This window comes from Ursus americanus, chromosome 23, assembly GCF_024610735.1.
Source record: "Ursus americanus isolate L20-20 chromosome 23, mUrsAme1.1.p, whole genome shotgun sequence".
In the NCBI taxonomy this organism is placed as follows: domain Eukaryota; kingdom Metazoa; phylum Chordata; class Mammalia; order Carnivora; family Ursidae; genus Ursus; species Ursus americanus.
In genome coordinates this window covers 44056805-44073528 of record NC_142149.1, presented here as the reverse complement: position 1 = coordinate 44073528, position 16724 = coordinate 44056805, and the positions used below count along the sequence as shown (strand labels likewise).

The 16724-nt window shown below is 42.1% G+C and overlaps 1 protein-coding gene and 1 pseudogene across 4 annotated transcripts in view; one reads left to right on the top strand and one right to left on the bottom strand.

Annotated features, from left to right (window-relative positions):
* SMG6 (SMG6 nonsense mediated mRNA decay factor) overlaps positions 1 to 16724 on the top strand; it is a 229627-nt gene that overhangs the window by 27789 nt on the left and 185114 nt on the right. The window lies entirely within an intron of this gene.
* On the bottom strand, positions 12694 to 13189 carry LOC123777177 (ubiquitin-ribosomal protein eL40 fusion protein pseudogene; annotated as a pseudogene).

The window sequence follows — 16724 nt, the reverse complement described above, 5'->3', positions numbered from 1 at the left end:
TTCAGCTCAGGTCATGATCCCAGCATTCTGGGATCCAGCCCGACATCAAGCTCCCTGCTTAGCGAGGAGCCTGCTTCTACCTCTCCCTCTGCTTCTCCCCCTGCTTGTGTGCTTGCGCTCTCTCTCTCTCTCTCTCTCTCTCAGATAAATAAAATCTTTTTAAAAAATGCAAATCAAAATAATAAGAAAACATTTAAAAAAAGAAGAGAAACTTTTCTTGTCTTTCATAGTTTTCTCTAACCCCAGGCTTTTTAGTTGTTATCTGAAATCTCTGGCAGAGTGAGAACCTTGTTTCTCTAGGCTTGGAAATCATAGCTTCTGCCTGAAACTTTGCATGCTGCCCCTGCCTGAATCTCATGTGTCCATGTTTCCATGGTGTTTTTTTTTTTTTCCTTAGAGGGTGCTATTATAAGTTGAGAATGGTGATTTTTTCTTTCTGACTGAATGCATGGCTCTGGGAGGCTGGATAGTACGTGAGTATATTTTTTCTTGCATTTAATCAAGAGTCCAGCAAAGTAAACATTGGCCAACAAAGGAGTTCAGCTTCACTGTGAGAAACCCAGGTCAGGTGACCTGTATCACAGAGCTTTCCCATGCTCAACTTGCTATATTTGTTTGAAGGCTTTTTTTATTTTTAAAGTGTGTTTTGCAGGTGGCATTTTCTTCAGACCATTCGTCTTGTTTTTCAGTGCCCCTTGCATAGTCTGTGCACCTGAGCTGCTGCTGCTTGCTGCTGCTGCTGCCACCACCGCGCTGAAAAAGCTGTGATGTGTGGGTGGTACACATCTAATACCTCCACGCCCCCCCCCCCCCCAGCTGCCCCATGAACACAGCTATAGGGCAGAGCACAGTTTTAGAAGGTCTGCTTTCTTGGGCAAGATGACTCGTCTTGGAGCGTTAGGTCCTAGTGTGGTATCGTACACCCTTAGGTTGGCACTTCCAGAATTAGCGCCATCAGGTACAGCTCAAAACTCTTGGCCTCATTTTCTCTGGATGGCATAAGCATTGATTTGATCAATAGTGAGAGAAGAATTGAGTCTCTTTGCTAATAGGTGAATGTTTTTATGTGTGGTAACTTGATTATTTCATTGCCCCATCATTATCAAAGCAGAGAAAGTTAGCTTAATTTTTTGACCTTATAAAGATAACCTATCTGCAGGGTGGGTACCATTCCGTTTTGCAGGGTTGCTGTGGGAATTACATGAATATCATGTCATTTATATAGCCCTTTACTTTCGTGAAGTAGTTTATAGCCTGTGCCTTATGTCGTACTCCTCCACCCTAGAAGCTGTTTGAAAGTATTCTTCTGTGAACTGAGATTTGGCAACATAGGGTGATAGGATTTCATAAAGTCTCTTGATGGAGGAAGAGGCTACAGGTTGGCTCTCTTTTTCTCAGGCCTTAGGAAGCAGAACTTGGTGAGATTGCTTCAGAGGTAGAACCAACTGGGTTTTTCAGATATTCATAACGTGTTCTGTGAGAAAGAGCCCCTAACAGGCAAGGACTGGTGCTGCTTGCCTGGATCATTGCTGGACTCTGGGGCTGATGTCTTTCTTTGTCTCTTTGTGGTTGGCAGTGAGTGGAAGTTTCTCAAAGTACATTGGCCCTACCTATAAACCCTTAACGCCCATATGACCTCGGTCACCAAACCACTTCAGGGCTTTATTTTTATCCTAGCCGTTTCGTTTCAAGATGTGAGGTTGGTTTCTTTCCTCTAGCAGAGCAAAGTTCTCTGGGGGAAGAAACAGAGTGCCAGGGTGCAGTTGAGGCTGGTTAAACACCAAAACCACACTCTTCATCTTTCTGGGCTTGAGACGTGACATAAGCCATGCTGCAAACACCAGCTTCCACACTGTGAAGAAACCTTGTCAGATACTAACTTCATTTATTTTTGTGTGTGTGTTTGGTTTGTATTTTTAGACGAATAAAATGTGGGGAAAAAGAGGTGTACGTCCCCGTTCTGCTCTAGCCAGAAATTCTAAGAATGGACACTGTTAAAATCCAGTATTTCCGAGCTTCAGGTTTTTCATCTTCCCCAACAGTGTTGATGAGAACTCTCACAACTCACCAGGTCTCAGGAAACCGGATTACCAACATATCCTGTTCGCGTGCATGTGTGTATTCTGTGTTACCCACAGGCCACTTTCCACCCCACGTGACCTTTAGTTACCATCCGGAAAGTGAGGACCCAGATACCAGTCAGAATTTCCAGGCTTTGGTTTGGTTTAGACATTTTAGAAAATGTTAACAGTAGTAGTTTTACAGAGACTTTCTGAGTGGCACACATAGTGACTAGGAAGTAGCACATCCTGAGAAGACGGAGAAAGGCAGTACCGGTACTCTTCGAGAAACGTGTTGGAAAAGGAGCATTCAGGAGAAAACTTGCAACCAAAATGCACAGGGAGGAGGAGAGGACAGGAGAGAATTATTTAATTAATTAGAAGTAAGTAATGCCCCAGTTTTTAGGTTTTAAGGCTAACTTCTGAAGGTCTTATTACATTCATTAAAATTGTAGTACGCATTATTAAAGTTGTTTATTACACACTACATCACATTTTATTTTAATCAGCGTCTCTCAGTGTGGACAGACTGTAGTGACTCAGGTAATGCTCTAGAACAGGGATGGGTAAAAGACTGCCAGTGGCCTGCAAGCTACGAGTGGCTTATAACATACTTACATAAGGACTTGTTTAAAAAGAAGAACATGTGACAGAGATGTATGTGGCCCACGAGGCCTAAACGATACACTGTCTGACCCTTTACGGAAAGAGTTTACCCACCACTGCTCTAGAATGGGAAGGGTGAAGGCAGTTAATACAGTGGCGGTCCTTCACTTAGGGCATTGATTGTTAATAAGGGTGTTATTGCCTTTGGTGGGGGGCCCTTCCTCATTTTGTGGGACTGTCACTGCAGGATGTTTAGCATTCCTGACCCTGCCCGCTGGATACCAGTAGTGGTCCGCACACATTTCCAAGCACTCCCTGGGAGGAGTGCTGCTGTTCTGGTTGAGATTCACCGATACAGGAGCTGGATGAGATCAGAAACACCTTGTTAAGGTTTCGTCTCTCATTTCCTCTCAATTAGAGAGACAGGTTTGGGTTTTGGCTCTTCGTGGCATAAGGATTGACCATGGTGAGAGAGAATGTGAGTAACTTGTCGAACAGGGAGGGTGCTCAGTAGGGTAGAATAAAATGGTTTTAAGGAAGCCATTGAATGAATATGTTGCGTGTTCACCCTTAAAGAATTGTTGAGATTGATGTTTAATTTATGAAAGCTTTGTTTTGATGTTGCACGTGCTTTGTAAAGCATGTTCTCTGTATGTGAGAGGAAGAGTGGCCATCTTTGGCCTTAATGTCCAGATGATTTTGAGATCTGTGGGAATCTGTATGGTATACTTGAGAGACTTGTTCAAAGCCGATATAAGGACATAGTTTTGGCATCTTGTGAATAACCTGATATCCAGACTTAAGCCAGAACTCTGGGATTGGAGAATTTTCCAGCCTGGGAGAGTTGACTGAGAAAAGTCCTCCTTTGGCTTCTTACCAAGTTAGACAAGGGAGCAATCAGTTGCTGAGTTCTAGCCAACTGGAATGTATGTGAGGGTGTACTATAAATCGTCCCTTAGGATCCAGCTCCTGCTCTGTGAAGAGCCGTCCAAATAAGAATGAGACCCTTACACAGGATCCTTGTCACTCTGCCGCTGCTTTAGGAAGGAATAGAGCAGTGATTTGATGTTACTGTGGGAGCAGCTCACTTTATATAGAAACGTGCTGCACGTTGTGTGGGTCAAGACATTGCACTGACCTTTTCGTTTTCCCCCTGTTGCCTTTCTCACCAATTTCCTATATTGTTTTTTATTTCTGACCATACTCTTGGGGAGATGTATCTGCAGTTCTATCGTTCTGTAATCCCTCTCTACTCTTAAAGGTTCCAGAATTTCATCCGTCTACTCTTTTTTCACTGTCTTGGATGTAATGTTTGGGCTAAGATAGAGAATATGAAACAGTTGTTTTCTTGGCTGGGGATCTTTTCCCAGTCGGCAGACTCTTTGTTAGGCTTCAGGGGGAAACTCCAGGTTTCTCCCTCCTCTTGGAAGCCTTTCACTTTACTCATAAATATTTAATATTGAAGTTACTGCTCAATTTTATTTTTCCAAGTCTTACTATATAGACATTAGACCAGAAGGAACTCAAAATACTATGGAGACTCTTTCTGATGCTTGAGTCTCTCTAAAGTGTATTTACCACACATTTTTATTTTTGAGAGCTTCAGTGATTTTTCCAGTTGTCTGTCTTCCATCTGTCCACTGATCAAGAGCTTTATTGAGTATCTGTTATGGAAATCACTAGGCATCTCCTACTATTGTTCTTTCCATGTAATTCATGCCTAGAACCATCAGAGAACTGTGTACATGGGTAACATATTGTCCCCAGTAGTGTTGCTTTGACCGAATTATACTTTGGTGTAAGATCGTCAGCCTGTATTAAGACAAATAATAATAAAGAGGTCTAGGGAATCATGGCTATTTGTTTCACATGGTATCTTCTTTCTGGAAACCCATGGGAGAAATTTCTGCTTTTAGTATCCGAGATAGTCGTGCTGCGTGAGTTTGTTTTTTTTTTTTTTAACTTCATGCACATTTATGAGTTTGTTTTTAAGAATAATTCTGTCTTATTTGTCCCAGAGGTTAGTGTCAAACTTGTTACTTCCTTTAATAAATGTGAAGGACTTTCTGATATGCATTTTGTGTCATGTCCTTACTACTAGTGACTGCTGATTTTTTCTCTTTTGTTCCTCTTTCTTGTTTTCAATTTATTTTATGCTGCAGTATAGTATAACACCTTCATATGTTGCCTTAAATAACAGTTTTATATGGACATTCTCCTCTTTTTCTCTCACTTATTCAGTTGTAAAACCTCCTTCTGAGGTCAGCTAGTCCTTTCTGAGGGGATCAAGGTTTTCCCTGTCCCACTCAGGTTCTTTCTGTAAATATTTAGGGAGTACGTTTATATGTTAATCATTATCCTAGGCACTGCACACAGAAAGGTGAATGATACTGATCTTTCCTTCAAAGATACAGTCTAGTAGGAAGAACAGATATGTAAATAAATTACAAATGCAATAATGGATGGGGCGCCTGGGTGGCACAGCGGTTAAGCGTCTGCCTTCGGCTCAGGGTGTGATCCCGGTGTTATGGGATCGAGCCCCACATCAGGCTCCTCCGCTATGAGCCTGCTTCTTCCTCTCCCACTCCCCCTGCTTGTGTTCCCTCTCTTGCTGGCTGTCTCTATCTCTGTCAAATAAATAAATAAAATCTTAAAAAAAAAAAACAACAAATGCAATAATGGAAATATGTACACCATACAGGAATAATACAGAGGAGAAAGACATTGACTCATGATGACCGGGGAAAACTACCTAGAAAGGTGATCTGTCCTTACTTTTGAAGGGTGAAAGAAGTTCTTTAGGTAGATGGGAGTAGCCAGCTCTTCTGGCAGAAGGAACAACGTAGATAAAAATATGGTGTGGTTACAAACTGCAAGTGGTTGCTCCTAGGATTCCTAGCCAAGAGTCTATAATTAGAATATCTTAGGCCATGGTAGAGACGTCCAAATTGATGCTGTTTAATCAGTCAGCTGGAGCTGAAGATTCATCACAAAGTAGATACTTCGGGCTTTTGATTTGGCCCAACCTTAGAAGTGGATCCTTCAAATCGTTCTTCTCTGCTTTATTTTCTGCATTAGCAAAAGTTGAGTCATCCTAAAGTCATGCCTTCCATCATTCTGGGAAGCTTTCTGAGCCAAGGCCAGTTTGGCTTAGGAGTAAGTTATGTTTTGTGTTGTAACCATTGGCAACAAGTCCTCTTCTTGCCCTGCACATGCACAGTAGGACTGCAGCTACTGAAGCACATGGGAAAGAGGAGCTGGGATGATACCCTCTGTGGATTTATGTTTTTCTGGGGTGTGTCTTGGTAAGGATGCTAAAATTTTACTTTGTCTAATAAGATTCTGAGCTGACTTGTGCCATAGATCTCTGAGAGATACTGGGTCCTAATTTGTAAAGCAAACTATGTGTAAGTCAGTTGACATTCTCTGTGAAGAATTTTTTTGGGCAGATTTTCCTTTAGACTTCTGGACAGATCTGTAAAACAGTATGGCTTTTAAAATACTTCGACGTGACACGTTTCAAAAGGTTGAATAAGGCACTGATAGATGCCCTCGGTGTTTCCAATAAGCTGTCCCTTGTGGCTAATGGAGACTAGGACTTACATCTTCTGGAATACATTCCAAAATTGTTTATTTCTGTGGACACATTTCTTAGTCTCTTTCTTTGTTTGTACATCTGTAAAATAGGGCTATAGTTTACATCATCAACAGATGTGGTATTTGACACCAGTGTAGCTTTCTGCACTTAGATGGAGTCCCAAACTTTTAGCACAGTCACCTTCATTTCTACCACCTAGGAGTTAGAATCTTGGTGTGGGGATTAGGACATATGGGGCAAGGGGTCGTTGGCTATGGAGTAGAGGCTTAGGTGGAATAGCAGAAAAGATTGTGGTAATTAAAAAAAACCTTTCATTACAAAATAATATACATACAGAAAAGTGTATGTATCAAAGCCGTACAGTGTAATAAGTTGTCACAAACTAAGCATACGTGTGTAACCGGCAGAGTTTAATTGGTGTTTGACTCATGTTACCTTTGTTCTTCCTTTTTAACTCTAAACTCCCGATTTTCCCTATATGTTTAATAGTGATAGTGATGGGGATTGAGCATTATAGATAAATTAGGAAGAAGTGAATGCTCATGTTTTCCCTTGCTCATGCTTTCTGGTATGCCTAAGATTGATTTCTCATTGTTGAGAGAAGAAAGGAGAATTGGACGAAAGATAAGAGATTTAAAGGTGTTTGCCCTGTTTTTTGAACTAGATATTTTGGGTCTGGGAACAAGCACAGAAGCGACATGACTGACAAAAAACTAGATGGAAGCAGGCCTTGCCTTCAGTCACAGCGAAACTGAGTCTCTCACCAAAAGTGCTGTGGCTTTTGACCTTAATGTTGAACTATCTGGCTGTGGGGGGTTGGGAGGTGTGTGACATCATGGCCCACCTGCTTCTGGAGACACTTGGAGCCAGCTGGGATAAGGAAAGCCAGAAGTTCTGTGCTGCCATGTTTATAGTCCTTGTCTGTGGTGTCCAGGTACATGCCAGGCTGTACCAGGTCATGTTGTCTGTGTGTAACCCATTTTTATTCTAACAGTTTTCTTCTCTTTTTGCTGCTAGCTGACAGTGAGGTAGAGGTGTCTCTGTTGATAAAGAACAGATACAGAAGTTTGCATCCAAACCTGAATAACCATTTTTAACTTGAAACACTTTTCCTAGGAGTTGATGCACCAGAATCCTTCCCTTATTTGGTGCCCTGCTTAAATCTGAAGCTTGCATGAGGTTGCCAGAGCTCTCTGTATGCTGATTATTTGCTTTTTGGTACCCACAGCAGAGTGGTTTGTGAAACCTTCTTTGTGACCACATCTTTCTTATAGTGAAGCTTTGTTCTCCTTTGGGTTCTTAGATTAGTTCTTGCTCCTCCCTTTCCTGAGAGATTCAGGGGTTTTCCTGTATTGTAGTAGGTGGGTAGGCAGGAGGGTATGTTTTCAGATATTTTTTTCTGGATTATGCACAGTCCCTTGATGATGGTGTGTGAATGTACATACATTCTTTAACTCTTGAAGAACTATTTCTCTATTAACCAGGCAGTTTGTGAATTTATTTAGAAAAAATGTTAGGGTTTTAATTTTACTAGTTCTATTACTGCTGTTTCACTGTTATGGAAAGCGAGGTTTTATTCACTTTTCTCTTTCTTCCTGTTGGCATTATCCTAGGGTGCATTTGTTAACTGCTTCCACTAACTTGCAAGATATGATGTGGCCTGGAAGTATCTACTTCCCTTAATCTGTAAGACTTCTCAGTTGGTTTGAACTAGTGGTCTCTCAGTAAATGATAGCTGGAACCATTGGTGGGTTTTTGCTTGGGGTTGCTTTAGCTTTTGGCCTTTATAAACATCCTCCGTGGCTGTTTTGGTTCTGCCGAAAAGATTGCCTTCTTTAAAGATGGAAAGATTAAGAGCTCAGACTCTGGAGCCAGACTGCCTGGGTTAATGTTGGACAAGTCACTTAACCTGTCTGTTGCTCCATTTCCTCATCTGTAATATAGAAATCACTAAACTCACAGGATTGTCGTAAGGTTACATGAGTTAATAGACAAGGTACTTAGAATAGTGCCTTATGCATAGAAAGGGTGCTGTAGAAGTTTGGACTTTTATTATTAAGGTGCTTGGTGTGTCACACTTGTTTTGTTCAGCTGGAAAAACTTGAATTCTTATTATCTGAATTGTGTTTGAGTAGCCTGGGGTACTTTTATAAAGCACAGATAGCTCTGTAAATTCCACCCATCCTCAGTGGGGGGCTGTCCCCAAGCTTTCAAAAGGTACTGCCCAAGAAGGTGTTAGGTCACACTCCCCCCACTGTGTGGATTATAAGCTGGGTAGAGGAGTAGAATACTGGATAGGTTCTCCAGTTCTTTGTTCTCGTTGGCTGAGCCTTATTTGTACTTGAGAGTATGTCTTTTGCTCCTACCATATGTCAAGCCAGAAATTGTAAATGTATGGGTATTATAATCTTTGGAGCCAACTATCTAACATCCATCCATCTCTCCATATACCAGTCCATCACTGTTGATAATTCCTGTGTCCTGGGTTATAGAAATGAAACATTAAAGTACATCACGTCTAGAGCTGTGCTGACCAGTGTGGTAGCCATATTGGCTATTTAGATTAATTAAAATGAAATACAATTAAAAATGTAGATTCTCAGTCACACTAACCACCTTTCAGATACTTATTATCACATGTGGCTAGTGGCTGCTGTATTGGTCTGTGAAGATAAAGAACATTTCTGTCATGATGGACCAAGTTCTAGGGACAGAGCTGGTCTAAAGACAAATGTGTATGTATGTAAGACATACTGTGATACACAGTATCAGAGAGGTGTATGAAATATTCTCTAAGCCTGCAGGATAAGATCAGGCTCAGCCTGGGGGTAGAGGGCTGGGAAAGCAAGGAAAAGTAGGACTTTATTAGATGTAGAAAGGCGTGGCAGCGGAAAGAACATGGTGCATTTCAGGTACCACGAATAATTCTTTGTTGCTGAAATACAGGCCATATCAGCAAGGGTGGAGACAGGAGGAGTAGCCGAAGACCAGACTAGAAAGGCCATTTGTTCCACCAAGTATTTATTGGTTACCTCCTATGAGCCCACTGTAGTGAACAAAATATATAAAGTCCTTACTGTCATGGTGTGCGTGTGTGTTTTTGTAAAAATTGGTGATAAATGCTATAAAAACAGGGTAAATGGGAGCAGTGGTTCTCAAACTTGTGTCCAAAAACCTGAGGAGCTTTTAAAAATCCCAGTTCTCAGGTCTCTCCCCTAGGTGTCACGCCCTTGCAAATTAAATCAGTGTTTGGGGATGGAGGCCAGGCATCTGTATTTTCAAAAGATTTGCATGCCATTCCATTGTGCTATAAAGTTGAGGAATCCTCAGACTGGAACATAAAACTGGGAGCATGCTTGGCACATTCAAGGGACAGGAGGCTACAGGAGTAGAGAGTGAGTATTGGATAGGACTTTTATAGGTTACTGAAAGGACTTTAGCTTCTTTCTTTCTTTCTTTCTTTCTTTCTTTCTTTCTTTCTTTCTTTCTTTCTTTCTTTCTTTCTTTCTTTGTTTGTTTGTTTGTTGTAGTTTTAAGTAATTTCTATACCTACCCAATGTGGGGCTTGAACTCAGACCCCTGAGAGTGAGAGTCATATGCTCCACCACCTGAGCCAGCCTGGTGCCCGGATTTGTCTTTCATTTTGATGTTAACTGTGGTCTCTTTTGTCCAGTCTCGGGCCAGAATGTAGCAGAGGGAACTGCTGTTACTCAGCATCAGAACTCTGTTTTTCTTTGCATACCTTTGGGTTTTGTCAAATTATTCTCCAAAAAGAAATAGATTTAAATTCTCATAAATAGTGTTGAGTGTGTTACTTCCCTACAGCATTAATATTAGTACTGAGCTATTTTTCTTGAGGGTTTTGCGTGTAGCACCTGGATAGTCTGTTTAATCACTACAGATCTGTGTGTTTTATATGTTCTTCATCAGTCACTTACCGAATATGTACTAAGTACCAACCACCATGCTAGGTAGGCCATTTAAAAATATTGAAAGGAAATAAGAATATCCAAATTATCTCTAAAAATGAAATCACTGTTTCATTTGATTTGGGACTTTTTCTAAAGACTCATACTTGGTTCAGGGCCACTGCTGGTCTCTGTAGATGGAGTTATTTAGAACTAGAACCCCTGGGAGTTAGGGACAGGGATCATGAATGTCTTGAGTGTGGAATGACCATTTCTTTATCTTCCCTCTCTTCTCTGTCTTCACTGCCATTGGGTGATTACAGTAACTTCTTAATTGGTCTTCTGGCCTCCACACATTTGACTCCGGCCAACTCCCCCCTCTGCCCCCGCCAAAAAAAAAAAACAACCGTAAAATTTCTAAACAGTAACTAGAATGCCCTTTCAAAAATGGAGGTTTTACTCATGTCACTTCCCTGTTCAACACTTTTCAGTGGTTTGATTAAGATCAGACTTTTTACTAAGGAGTACAACTTGACTCAGTCTATTTCTCCAGCTTCCCTCTTGCAGAATCACTCACCTGCTCATGCCAGTCTACCACATAGCACTCTTGGGACCACCACACATGCTGTTCCATTTACTTATGACACATAGGCAAGACTCTCTACCTGCTCCAAAACCAACTGTTTACTCAGCCTTCAGGTTTCAACCCAAGGATCTCTTCCTCTGAGATCTCTAGTGCCCCTGCTGTGGGAGTATATTGTATCCTGTATGTCCCTAATCATGGTACTTTATTATTATGTGACCCACAGAGCAGGGGTCATCTCTGCCTTTATTCTTGGTTCGTGCAGTGTCCTGTACATAGAAGGTGGACAGTTAGTTTTTGTTGAATGAATAAATGACCTTAGCACCCTTGCACTCCATCAACCCATTCATGAATAAGATGGGTGTGTGTGTATGTGCCTTTGGAGAACGGTTTTTCTGGTTGCTCACCTGATCACCAAGTGGAAGCTTCAGCCATTTCCTCTTCTCTCTCACTTTGTGCAGTGCAGACACAGGGTGTCCCAGCTCACCTACTTTTCGGGTGGATGGGCATGAGAGTTCCCAGGCGCTGAGAGAGATGAGTCAGAAAGAAGAGTCATTCAGAAAGTAGCCCAGTCAGAGCAACAGTGCTGCCCTTTGGCTGAACTTTCTCTCTTTCTCTGTATACCTTGAGATGTCAGGGTGGTGGCACTTTTGAGCTGGTTGTTATAGATTATTAGACTACAGCACAGGGATTCATAAACCTTAATCTGGCACTTTCCCTCGATTACAGATGTTTGGGGAAGTGTCCAGGGGCCCTCTGGCCTAAGTAAAGACTCTGTTGGCTTTGGATATGTTCTGTTTCCACTTGGTCACTTAGCCCCATAGTGTCATTGAAGGTGGAAACCTGGAGAGCCCCATTTATATTTCTTTGTAGCCTTCAGGGCTTTTGAGTTCAAAAGCTTTGAAAACAGCACTCTTTCAGCATTTGGTGAGGTTTTTTTTTGTTTTGTTTTGTTTTTGCTATCATAGAATAGGATGGTGCTTACTCAAAAACTGGCAAGAAAAGTTAGATTTAGTTAGAATCATATATTGTGGGCTTTTTAAAATTGGAAGGAACACTGTAGATTGGGGATTCCCCTCGTCCTCACTACCCTTCTTCACCTGTCAGCCCGTGAGAATCATTGCTGTTTCCAGTAGATGTGTGTGGTAGCCCTCAAGTGTTGTGCAGGTAGAAAAATTTTTTGAGACCCTGGTGTTATAAATCCAGCCCAGGGATCAGCAGACTTTTTCTGTAAAGGGCCAGATAGTAAATATTTTAGGCTTTTGGGCCACACACTCTGCTGAGGCTACTCACCTTGCCTTTGTAGGGGTAGCCACAGACAAGATGTAAACAAGTGAGTGTGGCTGTGTTTCAACAGAACTTTACTTATGGATGCTGAAATTTATATTTCATATAATTTTCCTGTGTCATGAAATATTCTTTTGAGTTTTTTTTCAGCCATTAAAACAATATAAAAAAAAACATTCTTAGCTCATGGGCCATATAGAAACAGGTGGCATGCTATCTGTTGACTCTTGGGCTGTAGTTTGCTGACCCCTGATCTAGCCCAGTGGTTCCTAAATCCGGCCGGCTTTCAGAATTACCTGGAGACCATTTGAAAATGCTGATTTGCAGTCACCTTCCCTCTCCTTGAGGATTCTGATCCTGTAGGACTGAGCTTTCTACAAAAGCTCTTCTTGTGATGCATACACCCTCAGGGTTATGGAATTACCAATACTGACCTCACTCAGCCTTCTCATTTTATAGTTGAAGAAATAGCCTTAGAAAGTTGATGTGACTTCCCAACAGTTATATAGCAAATAAATGGCACAACCAGAAGTTGAACCCAGGTCTTCAATTCTAAAATCAGTGGTCTCTGGTCATATCATTCTGTACTCATCCCTTTGCCCAGTAAACAAACAAGGAATAAATGCAGGATAGTCACAAACTCAGGGTTCCTTTTTTTTTTTTTTTCAGTGAAAGGGAAACTTTATTGAGGGCCTGGGCCCTTGGGGCTCGGGCAGGAGGCCTCCCCGCGGGCAAAGGAGGGGCCTTATCTGACTTTCTTCTTGGGGCGCACGTTGTTCGTGTGGCCGCACTTCTTGCGGCAGGTGACAGTGCGGGGGTGCAGGTGAGCAGAACACTCACGGCAGATCATCTTGTCACAGTTATGTTTCTGGGCCAGCTGGTGGAGGGAATGCTGGGTGATGCCACCTCACAGGGGAAGCACCAAGTGCAGGGTGGACTCTTTCTCGTGGACTCTTTGTGGTCTGAGAGAGTGTAGCCATTGTCCGGCTGTTCCCCCGTGAAAATGAGGTGCTGCTGGTCAGACAGGATGCCCTCCTTGTCTTGGATTTTGTCTTGGATTTTTGACATTTTCAGTGGTGTCACTGGGCTCGACATTGAGGGTGATGGTCTTTCCCACGAGGGTCTTCACAGAGATCTGCATCTCTGCCTCTGCCGCGGGGCTGCTACCACCAAACCACTCTGCCGCCTCATTGAAGAGATAGAGTGCGGTTCCTTCTTTTCCTTAGACCTAGTGCCAGTTTCCCTCCTGAGAGCCAGCCGGGTACTCTAAGTTCTGCTGTCCCTCTGCTTGTTGGCTGGGTTTTCTGGAGCTGACTGCTGATTTGACATTTAGCCTAATTTCCTTCCGGCCTGCTGGCTTTAAAGAGAGGTAATGAAGTAATAGCAAGTAAATTGCTCTAACGTAAGACTTTGTTGAGGCAGCACTAAGCTGCAGTGTGAGGGTGAGAGCCGTTGTTTCAAGGGGTGCATTTCTTGGAAGAGGTGGTTTTAAGAGGCACGTTTTACACTTGAGTTCATGTGGCTCACATCCAGCTGTCTAAGTAGGACATCTCTACATGGAACTTGTGCTTAATTAGAACTAATTGAGCTGTCATTTTGCCCAGAACAGTTCAGGGGCGGAGCAACTAAAGGTGAGGAGTAATCACTGTCCCTACTCTACCTCAGCTTTGGTTTGGTCCAAGTAAGAAATGGAAGGATTGATTTTGATTTGCTCTGTCTTCCTATGAGGCATTTGAGTCATGCTACTTGGCTTTCCTGTACTTCTTTCTTTATGTGTATCCTGGAAGGAGGAATATTGAAATTCTAATGAATAGTTTTATCTCTCTCTCTCTCTCTCTCTCATCTATTTATCTGAGACAGAGTGGGCGAACTCACGCACAAGCAGGGGTGGGGAGGGGCAGAGGGAGAGGGAGAAGCAGACTCCCTGCTGAGGAGGGAGCCCATCTTGGAGCTGGATCGCAGGACCCCAAGATCACGACCCGAGCCAAAGGCAGACGTTTAACCAACTGAGCCACCTGGGTGTCCCCACCATGAATAATTTTTACCTTTACCAGATGATTTTTCCATTATTAACTTACTGATAGGTTTCCACATTTGTGCGCCAGATCCCCCTTCTTCACTTTCTTTATCATCTCCTTAGATCTTACCTCCTCCAAAGACTTTCCTTGCTGAGGGATAGTAACAATAAGGGAAACAGAGTGCCTGCTGACACCTTCATCGCCAGTGGGCCTTGTTTTAGGATTTGGAGCATAAATGGGGAGTTGGCAAGTTGGGATATTATTTGTCTTTTATGCTTGGACTACAAGGTCCTTGGCAATGGGGACCATGTCTTGCTGGTTTGTTCTGGATTGAGCCTGGCACGGGAGCAGCACAGGGATGAGAGTGGAGAGCATCACCTCTGCGCTCACATTTTCCTGTACCCTGTGAGCTCAGTGCTTTAGGGAGATGGTAAATGGGCTTTAATTGCATGCTCTGAAAGTCCTGAACATTTGCTAACAGGTGCCATTGAAATTTGGGTTTCCACCTGTGTTGGCTCCTATCTAAGAGGATGGAGCCCCCTTTTTAAAACATTACAGAGTTTTTTTGTTTTAAATGCTTGGTATATCTATAGAGGTGCTCCAGATGGATAAATTAAGAGAATGGTAATTTATGCTCTCCACGATACTGTAAAAATGCACACTGGAATTTCTTTTAATACGGAGTACTCTTACTATCTTTAAAATGATTCACTTCTCAGAAATTCAGTTTTCCACACAGCTGTTCAGAAGGAGGAGCAACTATTTAGGAATTGAAATTGGGCATATTTCAGAATTCTTACCGTCTAGTGTTGTATTGCTGCCTCTGAACAGCTTCTCTCTCCTTCCTTGCTCCATAGTTCACAAAGCATTTTGGCGGTTTTGAGTGACAGTTACCAGGGCTTGCATAAAACATTTATTCCTCAAAATGCTTTAATTTGTATTATTTCATTTTATTCTTTCAGCTCTGGGGTAAGTGGTGTCAATGGTGAAATTCTATTTTATAGTTGAGGAAAAACCCAAACAATTTCACTTAAAATTCCGTAGTTAATGGCAGTACAGACTTCATTGTGAGGGTGCAGAGACCTACCCATCCAGCCACTGCCATTAATGTCTCTTTGGGTCATTGCTTTTCGATAGTTTATAAAAGGTTCAGGAGTCCATAGTGAGTTGGTTTTGGACTTCAGCTGAAGAGCCAAGAGCCCTTTAATAATCTTAATGTTGCCTGTCAGGGTATACACAAGAAGCATTTTTAGTTTTTGGTGAACAGTATGTAAATATGTGAGGAAGATCTGGAGGCAGATAGTCTCACATTCAAAGAGTAACATTTCTTTCTGTACCTGAGTGAGACCATCTGAGTGTATTAAGAACCAAAAAGTTGCCAAAATGGAAGCCAGTACAGGGTGATGTGTTGGAGAGGGAGGAAGCTCAGACTAAGACTTTCCTACTGTGGACTTGGTATCACTTGTTTTCCAAAAGTTGTGCTGGAATGTTACATGCAGTGTTGCTTAGGCCCATTTGGTCTCTGTGTAACAAATCTGTTTCCTCAATATAACATGCCTTACCTCTCTCTAGAGTGCATCTGCATTTTTAGCTTTTTTTCTGACTTGAAGTATTGTTGGTGACAATGAAGAGAAACTATGTTTAGGGTGACAGATACTTTTGACTAAAAATAAAGTAGTGGTTCTCATTAACCAAGGCCAGGGAGAATGTGTGTACAGTTTGAAAAAGTTCCCTAAGATTCCCTTCACTCTCACTAGTTGAGAAACAATGCATTGAAATCCACTTTCTGCTACATACAGTTGAAATGTGATAATGGCAAGTATGAATTCAGGTAGTTACATGGGCTTCATCTACTACTCTAAGTGAAGGGTGTTTGGGAAATATAGATGGAACTGCAGTATTTTTTTTTAAAGGTTTTATTTATTTATTTAGAGAGAGAACTTGAGTGGGGGCGATGGGGTGTTTGGGGGGGGTGGACAGAGGGAGAGGGAGAGAAAGAATCTCCAGCAGACTCCATGCTGAGCACAGGGCCCGACGCAGGACTCGATACCACAACCCTGAGATCATGACCTGAGCTGAAGTCAAGAGCTGGACGCCGAGCCAGCTGAACCACCTAGGCGTCCCAGTAGAAGCACAGTATTAAAAAAGCTTCTTGGTGCTTTTAATTCTAATCCAGGAGGTATTGTAAGTCATACAGTATGAGTTTTCTACCTTATGGGAAAACTTAAAACTGAAGTGCTTTTTAGTTACTCTTATTCCCTCGTCATCCCTTCCTTTATGAATAATCTCGTCAGTTCTCTTCCTGAGATACTTGCAGTACAGAGGAAGAAAAACTTTTTTTGGAACCAGAAGACCTGGGTTCAAGTTCTAACTCTGCCATTTGCTGGTTTAAGTTGCTTAAATTTCTTAGCTGCCTTGGGGCTTGGGGAATGGTAATTGGCTTGAATGAGATGAGTTAATATCATCTGTGCCTACCAGAGTACCCTGTATTATAAATATAACTGGCATTCCTCCTGGTTAAGGGTGAATTAACTAGTTCATGATTGATAACTGTAGGGTGAGTTAACTAGTTCATGATTGATAGCTGTGGGAAAAGGGATAATTAAGTTAAAATAGGAATAGAGAATATATACATTTTTACCTTTTTATTTTGTTATATTTTTT